The sequence below is a fragment of the Amphibalanus amphitrite genome, unplaced genomic scaffold (genome assembly GCF_019059575.1).
Source record: "Amphibalanus amphitrite isolate SeventyFive unplaced genomic scaffold, NRLGWU_Aamphi_draft 000781F_arrow, whole genome shotgun sequence".
Lineage (NCBI taxonomy): Eukaryota > Metazoa > Arthropoda > Thecostraca > Balanomorpha > Balanidae > Amphibalanus > Amphibalanus amphitrite.
In genome coordinates, this window is record NW_024882275.1 from 266,855 (window position 1) to 288,152 (window position 21,298).

At 45.8% G+C, this 21,298-nt stretch overlaps 1 protein-coding gene and 1 long non-coding RNA gene across 2 annotated transcripts in view; one reads left to right on the forward strand and one right to left on the reverse strand.

Annotated features, from left to right (window-relative positions):
* Positions 1 to 21,298, reverse strand: part of LOC122366051 — a 134,602-nt gene that overhangs the window by 91,262 nt on the left and 22,042 nt on the right. The gene's annotated exons all lie outside the window — the stretch shown is intronic.
* On the forward strand, positions 11,839 to 14,772 carry LOC122366052. Its single transcript, XR_006253827.1, has 2 exons — positions 11,839 to 12,395; positions 12,992 to 14,772. It is a non-coding gene; the product is annotated as an uncharacterized LOC122366052 (long non-coding RNA).

Sequence of the window (21,298 nt, forward strand, 5' to 3'; positions counted from 1 at the left end):
AAGAGACGGCTTTTTCATATCAATGATTTTACATAAAATCATATTTCAAACCATAAATAATGTTCGACAGCCAAATAAAAGAAACAATACCAATACAGGCTTACAGTTTAAGGCTCGACATTGTGTTGTCTACGATTAGACAGCTGATAACTCATTCCCGTACGTGACCTTTGCTTATTGTCACATGTGCGCCGCATTCGCGATTGTTGCCGACGCCTGTTTGCAGCTCAGCCCACTACAGTTGTTATACATATCGAAAAACCGATAAACTTTTAGGCGAAAAAGGCACTATTCCAGGCCCATTTTTGATTTTTTTTGCGATATTAGGTAAAAACAGAAGCTTCTTATCCTAGGAAAAATAAAATGGGAAATCTTTCAAAGGTGGCACACTACCTTTAAGTTATTACCTTGCCTTCAGACTCAGCAGTAGGGTTTTGTAGCTGGCAACTATAGTTACCACTCGGCGTTAATGAGTTAGCAAATCTGATAAAGCTCATTTTCGGTTTACACACTCGTGAAAATATGCCAAGATATCCTGAGGGTACCGGACTTGTCCCTTTATTTTTTCACGTCAAGCATGGGCGTCGAAAGCGGGAGAAGGGATCCAGGGCCTCTTCTAACATACCCACTGGGCGGGCAAATGCCCACCCAGTCACCATAATTGCTCACCCAGTGGCGTCGATTTGCCCACCCAGAAGCAAATGCAACAATAAAGGTCCGGCCGGACGTCCCGTATTCTATCGCTTCGGTTTCCCGGAAAAAAAAAACTAGCTAGCAGCCAGTGCCCCAGTGCCCCACTCACCTTCAAGTTATTTCTTAATATGGAAGCATTTGGATGCACTTTTTGTCGACAGTACTGACGCATAGTTCACAGTCCAAACCACTGAACTCTATAATGTGGAAGGCGCATCGGCCGCCAGATAGTGTCCAACGGTGCCGCCATGTTGTGCAGACCAGAAAGCGGCCGCCGCCTGTGTTGGGGAATAGGGAATTCGGGACCTCGATTTACGTTTGCGGCCGCTGCACCCGTTACGTTCAAGCTATGTAGACACGAAACCCGACATTTTACGCAGAATTGAGTGGAGAACAAGATGAAAACTTAAAATATCCTCAGATACAGGGAACTTATACGTTAAACCCTTATAAGTCAATGGGGAAATATGGAAATTGATATTTTGGCGCCGGGAATGATCTGAAACTATCTCAAGCATATCAGTTGGGCAAACTAGACCTTTGGAATCAAAATATGGAGGCATCAAAAGATTGATTCCTTATGACCATATTTGGGCATAAATGCAGACCATTTCTAACTTACCAAACACATAAAAATAAGAGTGTTTCAAGAAGGAGCATACCCGATCTTGAACAGAAATGCTGAAAGTATCTCCTAAGTGAAATAATATTGCTCCTATCATAACAATTTGAATTCTATAGGTAGTGAAAGGCAATCAAGGAATTGATTCACTTTAAACAGATAATCATAATATTGATTCCCTATCAGCTGGCTAATCATTATTTTGATTCACAGGTAATGTTAACAGATAGGCAACAATGACTTGCAAGAATACAGCATTTATCTGGCTATTATTCTCATTAAGTGGTATCCTCAGCACCACAACAGATTCCTATAGCATTGTTGTACTTTACCTTCGCTACATTTGATAACAATTCACAATTTTTAAATGTCAAGAATACAAAAATTGAAGCAACAGGTAAAAACCATATAATAAATATAAAAGCACTACAACAATGATAATAAGGAGTTTGAAAATTTCATTTTGCCATTTTGCACAAATACTGATTGGTTAGTACCGTAAACGGGGGTGACTTTGCCATGTTTTCAACTTTAGACGCTTGTATTCTTTACACTTCTTAACTTGTTGGGATGACTCTATGTTCAAAACACGGATGAAGATTAGCTCTTTTGGTTTTGCTATTATCGTATTTATATCTTGCCAAAAAACATATTTTTTTTTTTTTAAGAAAATGAGTCGTGGCAAAGTTAAACTGAAAAAGGGGTGACTTTGCCACTATGTCAAAAAAATGGTTTTTTAACGCTTGCAAATAATTTTAAGCATTTTCGTTCCATTGTATCGGGGAGGGCAACCATCTTTAATTGTTTAATAGAAAAAATGAAGCAATTCAAAGTTTTTTGCTCTTAAATGATGTACAAAAAAGGAAAGATACATTACTTTTATAATACATTATATTTGTTGAAAATTAATGACATTGATAGTAAAAAGAAACTGAAAAATGGTTCAGAATAGATAAATGAGCAAAAATATGATTGTATCGGTACTCTAGGACCGTGCCACATTCCTCCAGCGGCATTGAGAGGAACAGAAAGAATACGTTCTTGCGGCAACTTACCGGCACCCTTATTATCAGCGTTTTGATCTATAAAATGATACCGTTTTTTTCAGCTAGTCTTACTGGCAAACTCAGGAGTTGTAGGTGATCATGACTGTGCTGAAAAGTTGGGCCCAGCTTCATCCATTTTTTGAGTTTGGTAATTTTTGCCTTTCTATACTCCCACTGTGCATTCCTGTGCTAATTTAAAACGTATAAACTCTCACTTTTTTAAAACCACTTTGGAGGTCAAAATGATGCTACGTTAAACATTATTTTGAATTGCATCGGATAAGTATTCAATTTTTGCATAAATAACATGGTGGCAAAGTCACCCCATGTGGCCTGCTATTCACTGGGAAAAATCGTCACCAAAAATTTTAGCTAAATGAAGTGACAAATGCCAGTTTTGTTGGATATGCTAACTTAACAGCCTTGTCATGATCAACCATACCAAGCTTCAGCATCGCAGGTGGTCTAAGACATGGTTTGATAATAAAAGTTTGGAACTCTTCAAATTTGAACATTTCAATGACTCCAATAAAATGGAGCCCAGTTAGGTATTTAGTGGTAACTTACCTATCAGTGTTAGTTATATTGGGAGGCCCATCAAAAACCTTTCATTTGTGCATAAAACATTACTACATTCCTCGCAAAATATCATGTGAGATCGCCCTAAAGCATTTTTCGAGAAGCATGGCAAAGTCACCCGGCGAGGCAGTCACCCCCGTTTACGGTATGCGATTCATGATACAAAAATAGCATACAGTGTGATTTCCTCAAAACAGCTTTTACGTGATGGACAGTGCCTCTGTCTTTTTCCCATTCACAAAGCCAAAGGGACAATTTCTTAGTTTTGAGGTAACACTTTTCGCAAACCTACCACATTTTTCTACCTTTTTAAATAAAAATATCACCGTCATGGGCCTTCGACTTTCGGGTGAGACTAAATGCTTACTTCGAAATCTAAGCTGTGTTGCGGCATTGGCGGTTATGTGCGGCGTGTATGCCGCATGATTAGTAAGCGGCGACCACTAAATTAAAAACTCAATAGCTTTGACCTGTTTTCAATGGATAACACTGCATACCAAAAATGTCCATCGCTCTCGTCATAGGATATTTAGATTTAAATAACTAACTTATCTACATCATTGTTTTGAACCAAATTAATACTTTCAACTTGACCCTCGCCCGTATTGGTGTTTTTCCAGCCGCGAACGTATAAGGTATAACCCCTTGCCGTTTCGCTCCTGATCAAGCTAGAGCTTCGCGGAAAAAAACGAGCGTGTTGCCCGTGACGAGAGGAAGCCGATGGTACCCAATTTTAAGGTCCTAGGTCATCGGTTGACCTTCCAGGTCAGGTCCATGACCCAAAAGGCGGGAAAATTGGGACCTGTTAGAACGTCGTAGTGTGGCTGCTATGGGGTTTTTCGGGGTGCTGATCACGAATATCATGCAAGTTTTGATCACAGATGATGTCTTCATTCATTTAGGCCAGGTCGGGTTAGGTCAGGTCAGGTCAACCAGTAGAGGTCCTGCCGAGTATTTGTAGTAGGTGTCAACCGCCTCTGACAGCCTCGTAACATGTTACGAAGGCACCAAAACTACTTTGTAAACGTTCATGTGGTTGCTTAATTCGAATTCAGCTCGAAAAAAAAACTGGCCTAGAAACATGTCAAACTCGAAAAAGTGAACCGAGGTCACCAAAGGTCAATGACCTGACCTGACCTTCAGGTGACCTTGAAACCCACCCTAATGCATGGGGGCAACATCATATCTTATGTTTGAACGCTTGAAACCACGAAAAGACTGCAAACGCGCTGCTAATGCGAGCCGACATACGCTGAATCGCGGTTCCGGCCAAACATGGTCTCGAAAAGTAGGTCACAGGTCAAAGGTTATTTGCGTCAGGGTCATGAAACTTTCAGGATAGGTGTAAACGTTAGGCGGCACGGGCGGACATCGATAGCAGCGCCTCTATCGGTCACTAGGGAAAGCTGGGCTGTAGGCGACGAAATACCGGCTGAGTTGTCACACGTTGAATAGGTTTATAGCCATCCGTCTTGTGAAAAAGTTGAACTTTTGCCTTTAATATTTCTACAGGCAATTTTAGAAGTGTCTTCACGTGGATTACAAAACCGTTTAGGTTATTGTATTCACTTCAAGCCTTCTCTATTGTTCTTGATGATGCGGGAACTATTTCTAATTAGTGTTTCTAGCTTAGTAAAAGAACATACTGTGCAAACGATGAAAAAAAGCATAAATGGAAGATTTTAAATGCAATTTTCTCTCACAATTAATGGTAAATTCTCTACATATCAAGGAAAACGTGCATGCTAACTGATAATTTAAAGTTCTTGGGGCCAGTTGTTTTCTTCTTTTCTTACGTCGCCCCAATGGCCGCGAATACACTTGTGATAACGCCTATCGAAATTGATCAACGCGAGGGTACTAAAAGTTACGTCGTGATCGGCCGCTTTTTACGCGAGTTATTTGCGAAAAACCGAGGGGAGTCCGTTCGACCATTCGACTCCCTAAAGGGCGAGGGTTAACTCACAGTCCGAACTCCGAACAAGTTCGGTCTTGTTTGTGAATTTGTCGGAGCATCACCTAAATCTAGTAGAGATGATGGAGGGAAACTATGCTTTTAAGGAGGGAAGGGAGTCGGTGACAGTCAGGGGCACTACAAGCTGGTGACAGGGCTGACATACCATGTTTTGATAGCATGACTGAAACACTGAAACAGACTTTTTGGGTAGCCAGGAAATCGCATGCGAGAGCCTATTGAAATTCTTACATCGGCCTTTATATGCACCAGTCGTATACAGGTGCGGGATTTGGCACACGATTTCCAGACAATCGAAGTACTGTTTGGAGCCAACGAAGGAAGGAATGAGTGAGTACTAAGTCGAAAGCATTAATTTGGTTCAAAATGATGATGCAGATAAATTAGTTATTTAAATCTAAATATCTTATGACGAGAGCGATGAGAGCGATTGGCATTTTTGGTATGCAAAACATTGAAAACAGTTTGGAAACAGGTTGTCTTTAATTTAGTGGTCGCCACTTACTAATCATGCGGCATACACGCCGCACATAACCGCCAATGCCGCAACACAGCTTAGATTTCGAAGTAAGCATTTAGTCTCACCCTCGACTTTCAACCGTAGCGATACATTTGAAGTCAAAAGTGTACCCAAATGAATCAAAAAATTGATTCCATGCCCATATTTGGTCATGGCTCCTCCCACCAGAATCAAATTATTGATGCCTCCATATTTTGATTCCAAAAGTCTAGTTTGCCCAACTGATATAGAATCGTGATTTCATGCATTCCTTGCAAGGCCCGATGCTTCACATTTGCATTGTTGCCCTTGCGTAACGTCATTTGTGACGTCACAAGGGTCATAAACTTTTCTTCAATAACTCCCGTTAAAATTAAGCTAGCGAATCGGGAAAGCCACAAATGGACTCAGAAAGACTTGCCGAATCGAATGATATGCAACATGACCTTACTCGACCAGCTTCGTGACCTGAGAGCTCTGACCTGACCTTGTCACGAGGTCAATACCTTAAATTGACCTCACCCGAACAAAAAGTATATCACTCGATGCGCCTGAGCTAGGTGAACACGATGATGCCAAAATCGCGGCTCTACGGTCATTTTTTGGCGAAGTTATTTACCAAAAACCGAACCTGTGCCTTGGGTCACGTGACCTGACCTCAGAGGTCACCGTTTGACCTGATTCCTTGAAAGCGGACTCCTACCAGTCACTCTGCATTGTACTCTGCCCCATACGACCACTTAACCGCTAAATTCTAGTTGAATTAGCGGCGCATTAGCGAGGTGGGTTCAATCAACCCTGTCGGTCGGGGTAAATGTAGAAAGACGATGGTCCGGCGAGTGAATTTGAGGAATTCTGAAGATTTGATCGTGTTCCCCACTCAATTTTGCGTAAGATGCCGGGTTCCGTATCTACGTAACTTGAACGTAACGGATGCGGCGGCCGCAAACGTAAATCGAGGTCCAGAATTCCCTATTCCTCAACACAGGCGGCGGCCGGTTCCTGGTCTGCGCAATATGGCCGCCACCGTTAGACACTACGGCCAATAGGGTTGAAGCGGCAGTGCTCCCCTGTGGTCCAAACTCCAAACGCGCATTGTTGTGAATTGCTACCGCGTGAACCCCGCACGGGCATGCACGCTCGCTACAAGGCCAAGGCTTGTTACGAGTAGATTAACCCGGCGGCCGCTGGGCCTCCGCGCCACCCGCCAGCCGCTGGACGGGGGGGGGGGGCATATAGTTGCTTAAGCCTGAAACAGATAGGCTCTCGCATGCGATTTCCTGAACGCAGAAAGAGTCTGTTTCAGGCTTTACTTCTCCGATGATATCGTCGCAATGCGAAGAGCTAGAGAAACGAAACTTTGCACACATATTCCTGAATAGCTAGCCGAGGTTGTGTCCAAATGTTGTGTCGATCCCATTTGAAATGACGTCACAGTGACGTCAGAAGCCCAATCGTGGATTGGCGTCTCAAAGTTTTCTCACAATATAACCGACACATGAGACCGGAGTGCTGTTCACGGACACCTGCGGTAACTGCGGTAGCTGCGGTAGATCGCAGGCTGTAAGTCCCGCCCACTTGTGCGCACGTCATCACGCGTTCGTCTGAGGCGGCCGTGTCAATTTTCCGCCCAAGTTACACGAATGCACAACTGCCGCGCCACTTTGCATTACAAATGGCTCCTGCGGCCGCTGCGGTCGGATCGTTTCGACCGCAGGAGACGCAGGCGACCGCAGCCGGCCGCAGCCGTATGACGTCACACCACCCGCCCCATCCCCACTTTCTGTGACGTCATTACCCGGCTGACCGCCGAGCCGCAGCTACCGCAGCTACCGCAGGTGCCCGTGAACAGCACTCGGGAATATAAGACCGATAACTGATCAGGATCTAGTTGATAGTGAACTTAGATGTTGCAGAATGACAGCAGGTGCTGTTTACTTCATTTACCGCTGCGTTTCATGCTCAGCGACATCAGAAACGCTCCCTATCGGAAAACGAGATAACTGTATGACGTCACTGTGACGTCATCTTAGGTGCTACAACCACCAAACTTTCCTCAAATGTGACCTTGACATTCATATGAAGCTATGCCAAGTTTCAGCTTCGTATCTTGTCCGGTTTTGGAGATATTACACCAAAAGCAAAGGGAGGGGGGCAACTTTATGCCACCCAGCAGCTTGTGGGTTAACCCTCGCCAGGCCAGGGCCTTTTTCATAACGAGGACGGCCGGGGGGGGGGGGTTGGTACGACCCCCTGGCGAATGGCTCCTAAGGCACTTAGAAACATCAAATTTACGGGGTGGATGGGTCCACAAGAAATCTTGCCCCTGTACAAAGTTGATTGCTCTAGGTCAACATTTAGGGGGTTTTGGGGCATAGGCGGTGGAACGGGGAGGGCACCGGGGCACTGTGCCCCCCTTTGATTTTGGTATTTTAACATAAGCCCTATGGGCGTTGCATGGAAAGAATGGGACCAAAAGTCGGCCGTGCCCCCCCCCCCCTTAATTGAATGTGTTCCGCCGCTACTGTTTTTTTTTTGGGGGGGGCATATAAATGTAAAAAATTCGCTTAAGCAAGTCAAAGGGTTTTCGCTTATAACTTCTGATCTATTTAAGATAGAGCCAAAAGAAAAACACCAGTGAACTCAGCATGTCCGTGCGCATTGAATGATGTACTTTGTTTCCAGTTTAACCCACGCCCGGCTGGGGGTCCTGGATTTCCACGCCCTGCTGGGGGCGTGGGGGGGGGGGGTGTTTGAACACCCCCCCCCCCCTTGTAACTCGCCTCCTGGGCCACGTAGCGATACGCGGAAGGCGGCGTTCGAAAGAGCGTAAAAAATAATGACGAAATCACTTCAGTCAATTTTTCGGTCAGGTCAAAAGTCAGGTTACCAGAGGTCATTGAAGGCAAAATTTCGCCGATTTCCAGGTCGAATGTCAAAAATTTCCAAGAAGCCAACGCATAACTCGGGAACCAATAGAGCTACAGCGCCGCGAAAAGTGCATTCGATAGCTCTATTAACGTCCTTTCTGAGTAATTCTCTCAGATTTGACCTAACGTCAACGGTTTTGCCTGCAGGCAAACCTGCCTGCAGGCATCTTAGGTCACGAATGGTATCTAACAGTTTTTCGCAAATAACTTTTGATAGAGGCATGCTAGAGCGATAAAAACGCCTTAGCTGTGTTCAGCTCGACGATACGGATCGACTGATATGCAACATGACCCTTTCCGGTCAGGTCATGACCTTGACCTGAGGTCAAATTTTCAAGTTGACCTTTCAAGGTCAAATTTTCGTTCATTCGATGCGTCTTGACGAGAGGAACACGATGCCGGTAAAAGTAAGCTCGTACAAGGCTTGGGTTAAAAGTTATTGCAGAAAAACTATTTCCGAAAAAAATCGGCTATTTTTGCAGTTTTTGCCCCCTGCAGGCAAAACCGTTGACGCTAGGTCAAATCTGAGAGAATTACTCAGAAAGGGCGTTAATAGGGCTATCGAATGCGCTTTTCCGCGGCGCTGTAGCTCTATTGGTTCCCGAGTTATGCGTTGGCTTCTTGGAAACTTTTGACATTCGACCTGGAAATCGGCGAAATTTTGCCTTCAATGACCTCTGGTGACCTGACCTTTGACCTGACCAAAAAATTGACCGAAGTGATTTCCTCATTATTTTTTACGCTCTTTCGAACGCCGCCTTCCGCGTATCGCTACGTGGCCCAGGAGCCGAGTTAGAAGGGGGGGGGGGTGTTCAAACACCCCCCCCCCCAGCAGGGCGTGGAAATCCAGGACCCCCAGCCGGGCGCGGGTTAAGGTTGCTAGTGGTGCCAGTAACGAGCGCATGTTTTTTAATCCCACCCAGAAATGACAAACAATCTCCCTGATTGGCCAGTTGCCGGCCAGTTGGACTTGAGCGGTCGCCATGGTGGTATCGGGGACTCGGCCGGCGTCGTTAGGTGTTGAATTATGTGTTTCGTTGTGCTAGATATTGCCAATTTGCTTTGATATTTGATAAATAACGTTGGCTCATTCTTTGGTGACCTTGCATACTAATACGACGATATTTTGATACCGATTATTATGCATCAAACATCATGAGACAAATGTGGCGATTTCCACACCCTTTTGTAGTGCCCCCTCCCCTTGTGTAGTGAGTTAACAGGCTTGTAAGAACCAAGTGAACCATTTTTTAGTCAAGTGGTCATGATCGTCCCTACATCTAATGGATAATAGTCTTGCGCAAACTTATAAAGTACTGGAGGAAGCAGAAGTTACGATTTTGGAGTACGCAAACTTGATACTCGAGGGCAGCGCTTTTCGAGGAGCGCTCTGGCCCGAAGGTTTGGACTTTGAATTGTGAAAAACGCCCGCCCGCCGCGAAACGCAAACACCGCGAAACGCGCAAAACGCACGCCCGAAACGCCAACGCAAACGTCGCAAAAAATAAACAAACGCCCGCCTGCCGCAAACCGCAAATAAAAAAACGCAAAAACGCCGCAAAACAATAAAACCACCCGCATCGCATGCCCGCTAACCGCCAACCGAAAACGCCTAAAAATCGCCCGCCCGCCGCCAAAAGCAAACACCGCAAAAAAACGAAAAAGCGGCCGCCAACCGCAAACAAATTTAACACCGCAAACGACGCAAAAAAAAAGAAAACCGCCCGCACCACCCACCCGCCCGCCCGCCGCCAAAGGCAAGCACCGCAAAAAAACACAAAACGCCCGCCCGCCGCAAAACGTTTACACCGCAAAACGTGCAAAACGCACGCCCGAAACGCCAACGCAAACGTCGAAAAAAATCGCCCGACCGCCGCAAACCACACAAAAAAAACGCCGAAACCCCGAAAAAATAAAACCGTCCGCATCGCACCGACGCTAACTGCTAATCGAAAACGACTAAAAGTCGCCCGCCAGCCGCCAAACGCAAACACCGCAACTAAGCGCCCGGCCGCAGCAAGATAATAATTTATCAACGACTGGCATACCGCTAGGATTCCAGAGATTCAGCTTTTTGGTCATTTTCACAAATCAAAAAGATATCTGCAAAAATCTCCTAGATGAAAGCGCCCAATTAAAAAACAGATGGCACGTGCGTGTTCCTCGCCCCCAACTTCCTTCAGGTCAATCGTCATTTGGGTCACCTAACGCATTGACGACCGGCTGGGTGGAATGAATATTGCGCCAAGAAACGTAAGTATATTGTCAAAAAGAATCCCCAGAATGGTGGATCCCAAAACTTCGAAACTACCACTTTGACCCACTGGACGACACCTTTAACAGTTGCCGACCGGATGACACCCATTGTTTGTTCACCCACGCCATAGTATGCATCATGGGTGCGCCGAAATGACCAAAAGCCCAAATTTCCGGTGTGCAGGGTCATTTTCAACGGCACGTGGCACGTGGTTCTGGACTTTTCCGGCCACTTTGCGACATACCCATGGGTAGTGCACCGAATGGTGGTTGATCCGCATGGAAGAAAATGGGGGGTCGTTTGGATCGTTTTCGAGCAATCTGCCGTGGAACGCATTTTTTCATTTTGCCCATTGGCTTAACACGGGAATTTTCAAAGTCACGTGGCACGTGCACCAGATTTTCCGCGGATGGGAGACCCATACCAGGACGTAGATCACCTGGCCCACTAGAAATCCTGAAAAAAATCAGAATTTTTGGGGCAGCCGTTTTCTCGAGCATCAAGTTGTACTGATCTCAGGCAGCTTTTGCCAAATTGTCAGGGAACTCAGATTTGTTTTTCAATAGAAAAACACAATTCTAAAGAATAGTGTTTTAGCTATTGACAACAAACCTTCGGTTATTAAAAAATCTCAGGTATTTTGGCTATATAAAGTGAGAAGAAAAGTTCAATTGATAATTTTTTATTACAATTGCAATAATGATAATATCATGCTAATTGTACTGTCAGGTATTGATAATAGTCATGTCACGTCATGCCACTAACCAGGCACACAGACACAACACATTTTCATCTTTATGTATCTAGGCATAAGGTATTACAGGCATGTTTTTGCACACCTCTCATGTGCGAGTGGGCATGGCCTCCTTCACAGTTAAGTTTTGGCTGATTGTGCTCAAATTTTGTAAGTACCTACATGTAAAGGGATGTAGAATGTAGATACAGTTAGTCGGGCACTCTTCTTAATTCAGTTTTGTGCACCACTTCCTGCTTTCACCATGCTGTGCCCACTCTGCCTTACAGTGGACAGCTGCTTCTGTGACACGCATTAATCTTGCGTTCATTGAAACACTTAGTTTTGAGTGTTTTGACTCAGTTTTGTTGTAACGTTACCTGTGTTTATATTTTCAATAACTTGTTTTGGGCTTCTCATATTTATCTTTTTTTCTTGGCTTAGCAGGTTTAGTGTAAAACAAGTTTTAGCTGACATTTTACATATTACATTAGTGCATTACATGAGTGCATACATTTTATAAAAGCTATTTCAAAGTACTGTAGCCATGTGTAACATGCATATGTCTTAGTGAATGACTACTCAGCATGCTGCTTGGTGCTCAATGGTAATAGTTTGATTTGTTTTTGACATCAAGTAAGATTTGATTTTTGTTTCTGAGATTCCAATGTTATTTGTGGCAAATATTTTCCAAAAAACCTCCATCTAAAGCTTCAACTGAATTCTAAAATGCCTGCATTTTCTACCAGAAACATTATCATTGATACCTCCTACAATATTTCATTTTGTCACCAGGTACCTGGACTGGTGAAAAGTGAAAACTGAAATTCATTCATGTCACCATTATCCTACGACCTGCCCCTAAATGGAATTGATCTTGTTTCACAAATGAGTTGTACATTGTACAATGTCTATCAGCTGATGTCTATTGTCTATCTCTCTTTCAGCACAGAAGATCCTCAGTCATAGTTAACAAAATGGAAAAAATTAGCTGTGTTTTTAAGATTCCAGTGGTGGCCATCAACTGCTCAGGAAAGCAGCCCAGAATCACTTCACAACAGGTATGTTGATGCATGTACATTGTACATTGACACCAATGTCTGAATGCTGAAGAATTGTTGAACAGGGAACACATTTACCTAGCCTCTAAAAACCACAAATCCTACATTACTTACATAAACATTTTTCTATAGAACTTATATTATCTACTTTGATCTGGCTAAGGCTTTTTTTACATTATATTCCCTCTGTTAACCATGAAAATATGATGAGTTATAGACTAGTATAACAAGCTGGTAATCATATCTGCCTTGTCAGCTTGGCCAACATCTGCATCATGTCTATCACAAAATATGACTGCTTTCCTGACATTTGCATTTGTTCCACTCACCAATTGACCACTTCTACCATCTGCTTGCTCTATGCACAGACATTGTCATAGGGTCTGTTCCAGTCGCACTTCCTAACACCTCTTAACTCCTCCAAGATTGCTTCCCTGTTCCAGTGGCAGCTTTCGCCCCTACAAAGCCAAGAAGGGCCCTGCTCCAACCTCCTCTATCTTGCTCTTTGAGGAGTTTAGATGTGTTAGGAAGTGCGACTGGAACAGACCCATAGCAAAACAGTTTCATCTCCCTGAGTCTGCACTGTCTTTTTCCAGGTTTCCAAAGGATCATCATTCATCAGCACAGAAGGATGGGAAAGAGAAGGCTGTTCAAATTCTGAAAAGCCAGAGCTGCAAAGGAGGTCAAAGATGCAGTGCAGTTGGCCCACTCAGTAGAGTTTCACTAGTGGTTCTGATGTGGACTGAAGATTACACGCTGGATTGAAGTGGCCGGTCTGGAGCAGCTGTAGTTCATCATTCTTGCTGATTGTGGACGAGTAAGAGCCCGCGTTGGCCCCGATCGGCGATCGCTGGCCAAAGCCCACCACCAGTTTGGTGATAGGCGTTGGCTGTGATATCTAGTGTCGCCTATGTGTGAAAAGGACAAGTTGATAACAAAACCTGTTGCGCCATGTTATTAACCCGCGCCCGGGTGGCCCTCAGCCAACTTGGTGGGGGGGGGGGGAGGTGTATTCGGCCACACCAGGTTATCTTGGAATGTAGCAAAGCTGGAAAGACGCAGTAAAATCAATCTATAGATCGCTATTTTTCTTCAGAATCATACAGATCATTTTTGATCAGGTCATCGCTGAGGTCACTGGAGGTCACCAAAAGTAAAATGATGACGAATTTTGGCCCCCGATTTTGACAACTTCACAATTGGTTCATAATTCGGGAACCAAAGAAGCTACAGCGCCGCGGAAAAGCGAATTCGATAGCTCTTTCGAAAATCTTTCAGGTTCTCAGATTTGAGCTAAGGTCAACTAGGGTTAAGCCTCCAAAGGGCAAAAACTGAACAATCGGCTTGCTTCGGAAGTCGTCTTTTCTTTAAAAATTCTTTAAACTGATACCAACCTTTTATTACGTTGATTTTACCGGCACTGCGTTTCTCTCGTCTTCTTGGCCTAACAAGGTCAGCTTAATAAATTTGACCTCAGGTCAATGTCGCAGAAAATGTCATTTTGCATGTCATTGATTCGTTACATTGAAATTGAGATTAACATCAGTAGCGGCGGAACACCTTCAATTAAGGGGACATTGCCGACTTTTGGTCTCATTCTTTCCATGCAACGCCCATAGGGCTAATGTTAAAATGCCAAAATCAAAGGGCACGGTGCCCCGGTGCCCTCGGCCTGTTCCGCCGACTATGATTATGATGCTTTTAGCGCTCTGGCCACGTTCCATCTAAAATCGATGTACAAAAATAAACTGTTGGGAGGCGTTACATGACCTGAGATGACCTCAGGAGCATACGATAGATCCCGATGTTTGAGTGCTTTTGTTTCAAAAGCAGAACATTTCGAGTTCCTCATACTGACTGAAACTGGAGACGTCGCAAAGTTGACCTGACCCTAGGTCACCATCGATATCAAAATTAAAGATATTCAAGATGTTGGTACTGATTCTCTCATGCAATAGCTCGAGTTTCAAACTTCTACTTCATGGTGACCTGACCTGACCTTAGCGGTGACATGGGGTTACTTTTTTTCACAATTGATGCGAATCGATGCATTATACATAAGCTATACTAAGTTTCGTGTCGTTTTATCTATGCAAGCACAAAATTGTCAGGTGTGGCCAAAAACGCCCCCACGGCCCACCCACCTGGGGAACGTTAAAGCAGTGATGTATTTTTTTCGGTGTATTCCACGATGCATCGATCGGTGTACTTGATAATGCATTATTTATTGCTGCGTGTGTACGCTTTTCCTCTGTTCAGTGTGATCTGTGATAGGAAAACTACCGATATATCTCCACGCGCATGACTGAAAGAGCTGGCGTGATCTATAATATTGGGTGTCTGTTTTTGTTTGGCATTTTATAAATAATGAGTCAGCTGTGATCGTTTGATGAGACACTGGGACAGCCGGCCTGTATGATCAGCGAACGGCAGGCGGCGGGGCAGTGGTCCGGTGGCTGCTGCATGGGACTGACACCAGCAGATTCAGAGCTGCGATACGCGGACGTTATGTTCATAATACCTTTGCAAAATAATATCTGATAGATATCATGTCCTCGAAAATGTTCTTCAATCAATATGATTTTACCTCCTGCCTTATTCCATGGGGGCCGAAACCGATCGTTTTATGCACGCCTTTTCTGGGCCTCGTTCTCCTCTAAATGCGTGTAGGTAGCAATTTTATTCAAGGGACGATTGAAAGTGCCTCCGATTGGTTTTCAGCGTAGGTGGGCTATGGCCGTTGAATGTGATGCAGTCTATAAGGAACGTCGAGCTGGAACGGTCATTGGGTAGGTACTAGGTAAGGTATGTGAAAGGCAGCAGTGGAAAACAAGGAAGGGAGGCGTTTGGTGTGAGGTTTCAAATGCTCTATGCATAAGAAAAGTTCATTTGATTATATGACACCGTCCCTTTTATCGCGATACGTGAGCAACGCATGAGACGCTCACTGTTCAGACTTGTAGCGTTAGACACAGGCTGAAAAGGGCTATTTCCGCGAAAAGATATTCTGGAATTTGAATTGAAAGGCATTTAGTTTTGAAAGCATCAGTACTTCTTAACACGATACTGACTCATTTAAAATTTCAATTTTTCCCCATCGCGATAACATAAGAAACAGAGACTGCGGTGTCCCCGTACGCAGGATTCTGGAGACTGTCAGGCGGATGTTAGTAGCTAAAAGCTTTTGTTCTTTATTTAACAGATAACAATCATTTCTTTTAATACTTTGTAACACCTAACTCACTAGAAACAATCTGTACCGGCTTCCAAAAATGTTATATTTAACATGTTAGATCCATTACAATATTTTAGCTGCCCTAACCTGTAAATGTAACGGATGCGTCATTATTGAAAACGTGCTAAAGCATAGTATTCTATTGCTGACAAATATTCTGCGTCTGTCAGCCAAAACTGGCCAATCAGAGGCTTTGTTTATCATTTCTGGGTGGGATTAATAAACATGCGTAAGGAGCAGGGTTGTTTTGGATGGGTTCATTTTTAAGGAATTGGATGTGAAATAGGACTGAACCGTAAGAAGGGTTTCCTCCTGATGGGCTTTAAGGATGGGTAGATTTTCGGGATGGACGGAGTCAAGGAGCTGGGTATCATCTGCGTAAGAGACTAACCGTCCATGTGGGAGATAGGAGGGGAGGTGGCATTGGTGAAGATGCTGAACAGGATCGGGCCGACCAGGGAGCCTTGAGGTACACCATGGGATAGGGGAAGGATTAAGGAGCCGCCTCTCACCGCCTGCCGTCACCCATCCAGGTAGCTCCGAAACCATCTCTCGTCGATGCCGTACCATTGTAGTTTCGACAGAAGGATGCCGTGGTCGACGCTGTCGAAGGCACGACTCAAATCGATAGACGTGACGTGACAGCAGCCACATGACCCTCCTCTATGCGGCGAGCCAGCCATTCGACAGCATCGACCAAGGCATCCTCCGTACAGTGCCGCGGTCGATATGCATACTGCGACGAGGCTAAAAGGTGATTGGTGACTAAGTGATGAGACAGTTGAGTGCAAAACAGTTTCTCGCAGATTTTCGATAAGGCCGGTAAAATAGAAATAGGTCTAAAATTTCCCGCTACATCAAAGCTACGCGACTTATGAATGGGCACGGGTGTTCACTAAAAATTGAGACAAAGTTTAGCAGGCTGTATCTTCGGTAAAAATGTACCGATTTAAACAAACGAGGCATTGTTGTAATGCACATTGCATCTGCTGCAAGCCGTAGAGCGTCAACAAATTTGCCTGATCCCTATATGTCATTTTTTGGACATTTCCTTGGAAGTGTGGTCACAAGCTCTGGCACCAGTGGACCGTGATGTTGGCCAGTTGATGGTGGTAATGAGCAACGAGCTGATATTTTGTATGAAATCGAAAGACACCAACATACGTTATAGCCTTAGGCAAATCACATTAGATACTCATTTGTTAAATTTCAAGCGTGGAAAATGGCTTATCGCGTCTCGTTCCAATGGGAATTTTTACATCGGCCGGGGCCCTCAAGGCGCCCCTTGGTTAGTGTGCTGGCGCCAGGTCGGACCAGAAAATCACCTTCTGTTTACATATGTCGTTCTGCATGAACCTCTAGTGCTTAATAATACACTTGGCTCAGAAATTATCATATTGTAAAGGACCAGTCTGGATGAATAAAGTCGAACTGATGATATTCTCTGAAATAACACATACACCACGGCATCCAGCGTTAGCTTGCATGCTGACACTTAAATGGACGTTAGCCCTTGTATCATCGATCACATCACAACAGAACACTCCATTGTCTAGTTAATTGTCGCCCTTTAACTAAAAACATGATTTTTCTACCTTAAATAGTTTAACTCTTTTCTGCATTTTTTGGCCCTTTTTGACCATAGCATATTTACTTCTCTGGTCTTGTGTTGTTCCCAGTCGCTTCGAGAAATCATTTACGCCGTTTGTAACTCAGCCTAGTCTCAGGTGTGATATATCTTCTTCGCTTAGGCACAGTCAATACCTTACTGATCAGCAGCATTGCGCCGTGAGGTGTCAAAAAGCCCCTCCACGTGCATTTTCGGGGCCCCGACCATTTCTTAGGTCAATATCTTCACATTTACACCACTTCAGCTTTTCTGACTCCCACACCCTTTAGAACTTTCGTTCCACTGTACGGTATGTAACTAATTTCGACAAACCCATTAACGCCCGAGCATAGAAACAAGTATTCAGTCATAATGCTTTTTTGGATTTCGTGTCGAATTCGGGTGATTAAGAAGCCCTGAAAAAGTTAGGCCAAAATTCCAAAAACTTTTTGAGATACGATACCGACCCAAAATGAGCCACCGGGCGCCCGCTCCCAGCCGCCGCGCCGCCTCCGCGGCCGGCGTGGCGCGGGGAACGCCCCGCCCCGCGCCGATCGGTTGTCGTGCCACCTGACCAGCAGCACCTCTGACGTCCTGTCGAACCTCTGTTCGTAGCTGCCACGCCGTGACTTTGCCATCTCCTTCCTCTCGGTTACGGGACATTTGTCCAGTCTATTTTCCCTCACTTTGCCTGTCGCGCGGACTCCGCGGTCCTTCAGCTGCGCGAGGAGGCTTCTGGAGGTGAAAAGGTTGTCAAAAAGCACCTAATGACCACCAGGATCCGACACCATGCTCAGCATGTCCATCACCACTCTCGTGCCCAGCGGCTGGTCACGCAGCTCAGGACGCTCTTCCTTTCCACAGTACAGGTCGAATTTGTAGCAGTATCCGTCACTGCCACAAACCGCCCAGAGCTTGTAGCCAAAACGAATCGGCGTTCCTCGTATAAACTGCTTCAAGCTGTTGTGACCGTAGTACCTCACAATCATCTCGTCAACGGCTAGCTTGGACTGAAAAATACTAAACTGCTGGAAAGACTTGTTGATGATATCCAGAAGCGGACGCACCTTGAAGCTACGGTCTTTCGTGCTGTAACTATATTGTTGTCCTGGACGTGAAGGTAGGACTTGATTTTCAGGTAATCCGATCTTGTCATCGCTTGCCGGACGATAGGACGGGCGAGGTCGTCGTCCTTCGACCAGTACATTTGCTCGCTGGGGAACGTGTTGTAGCCGGAATAGAGCAGTATTCCGATGAACGCCTTCAGCTCATGGTCTGACAGAGAGAAAAAGCTGGTCGTTTTTTACATCTCTCGCATACCGAAGGGTTTCCAGCTGGATGGGATGGAACACTTCATGTGTAAATATTTTCTCAAAAATATCCACAGCCGTACTCCCACTCAGCTCGCTGGCGATCTTCTCAATTCTTCTCCCGAGCTTCTTCCGGTCCGTTAGAAGGCACCTGCCAGCCGGTGTATTCCGGTTCTTGTTTTTTTTTTACGCCAGGTGGGAGCGCCTTGATCCGTATTCCGTGCGTCGTTTTTTCTTCGGCGGAGGCGTGTCGTCTTCAGTTGGCGGTGTCTGGAAATGAATTTCCACTTCGCCAGGCACGTCTGCCACCTCAGCGACACCGGTGCATTCGTCATTGCCCTCATCCTCGTCACTGTCGTCCGGCGGAATGCTCAACACATCGATATCACCATGGACAGAATCGAGATCGCTCATCACCATGTCTACGGCTTCCTGTAGAGTCAAATACCGCTCCCGCGGCATTGTGATTGTTTCTGTTCCACAGATGGAAGACTACAATCTCAAATATGACATAATCGCACTATCTGCACTCTCGCGACAAACTGACCGGCGTACCCTCCCCGTCATTAGCCGCCGCTATCCGGGAATCCCCGCGCCAAGCCCCGCGCCCGCCACCAGCTGTGCGCGGGCCTGACCACAGGACCGGTGAGTCCAAATTGGTCGCTCAAAATTTCGCGCGCGCCACGCACCGCCGGGGCGTAGTGAGCCTGTTATTGCCAACGGATTTAGCAAAAGTGGACCTTCCTCTGTATAATATAAGCTTGCTGTCTCATTACTTAGAACAATGACTGAAATGCAGCCATTTCACTGCATTCGTATCGTAATATCGAGAAATCGCTAACTTTAGGACCCCACCAAATAAAGTTCTAGGGGTTGTGGTCCTCAGTTCCCAGATAACCATCTACAGGTAACCTTTCTCATCAATCAACAGGGATCGACAGACCCCTCCGACGAAACCAGTGAACCGTGGCACCCTTCAAAGACATCGTCCATTTTTGATCCGCCGAGCGCTAATGGGTTAAGTTTTCATTAAGTATTTGTACGTTCCAAACTCTCCCATTGACGTGCTATTTTGGGAAAGCCTGCCAATGGTCGTTCGGTGGCCCTTATTTGAAATGACCTCCAGCGCCACTGTTTTCGTCACTTGCATAAAATATGTGTGCTCTATATGATGAGAAATGTTCCTTTTATATCTATGCTTAATTGCATCGTAATAGCTTGCTTCGCTTTTGCTGTGCAGTCATCCAAAGTTTGTGTCAATTTTTAGTGAACACCCTATATTTAGGCTAATTTCCATGATGATGGAAAGGTGCATGATGATATGGACGCGTTACAAAGATGAAGCACATGGGGACCGAGCACAGCGAAACAATGGCGGATAACATGCAGGGGTATAACATCATGGGCGACGGCTCTTGATGTTGATAGGTCGCTCATGGCACGGGAGAGTTCCGGCATGGTGGCAGGTCGCAGCGTCAGACCCGCTGTCGTGACGGTCGGTGGTCTCGGTGGCAGGGCTGGGGCGCCTCCCGCTTTCAGCTCATCCGCTATGCGTGGACCGACACTAGCGAAGTGACGATTGAAGTCGTCAGCCTGGTCGGGCGGCAGCCGCTCGGCGGCACCTCCAGCCCCGCGGGCCGGTCGAAGCGCATAGTTCTTTATCCCGCGCCAAAACCCGCGTCGGTCAGTAAGCATAGTCTCGCACAGAAACTCACGCTTTGCCCTTGTGATGAGGCCTTTCACTCTGTTGCGCAGCGAGCGGTACCTAACCTTGTCCGAATCGGAACCGGAGCGCCGCCACACCAGGTAGGCCATGTCGCGCGCCCGCATTGAGTGGCGCAGCGCCGAGTTGTCCTTTAGCCAGGGCCCAGGGGCATGGTGTCCGGCGAGATACAACAGTTTTAACACGCGCAGTGGAAGGGGGGGGGGGGCGGATTTCGCCCACCCCTCCTGTTTTTCGCCAATAACTCGCGCCGCAAACATAATGTTTATGTGAAATTTTGGCTACCTGTCCAAAATTGAATTGCGGATCTTCTCGTGCAAGAAATAAGAAAATCGGTTCACAACTTTTCTAGTAATAGCCATAGGCGGCGGAACGATTTGAGACAAGGGGGGGCACCATGGCTCAAGGAGCCAAACCTAGGGTACCCCCAAATCCTGTTTTCTCATCGGATTTAGGCCACTTATTTTTCGTCACAGCCCTGACACGATGATTTTTTTTCTTTTTACTAAACGAAAATGGCAGTTCACCCCCGTATGCAGGGGTGTACCTAATTTTATATCTCTTTGTGGGGGCATATGCACCCACAATCCTGAATTATGCCCCCACAATGATGAAAAAGCACCCACAAGTCTTTTACAAGGCTGCAAGCGTCCTTTCGAAAGCACGGTGCCCTTCGCATGCTCTAACGGTGTCCTCCTGACCGTCTCGCGTTCATGGATAGCGTTTTTAATCACTCGGCGCCCTTCTGGGAGAATGGCGCACTTTTGACAGCACCGCGCCATTCTCATGGTCTAACGGCGCCCTCCTGACCGCCTCGCGTCCTTAGGTCTCTGTTCACCGTGCATCCCTCGACTATTCGGCGCCCTTCTGGCCTCTCAGCGCCCCTGAACCACATATAGCGTTTTCAATCATTCGGCACCCTTTTACGAGAATAGCGCCCTTTTCATGATCTCAAGGCGCCCTCGTAACCATCTGGCGCCCCCACGTCCCCACCAACGTAGCACTACTGACTGTGCGGCGCCCTTC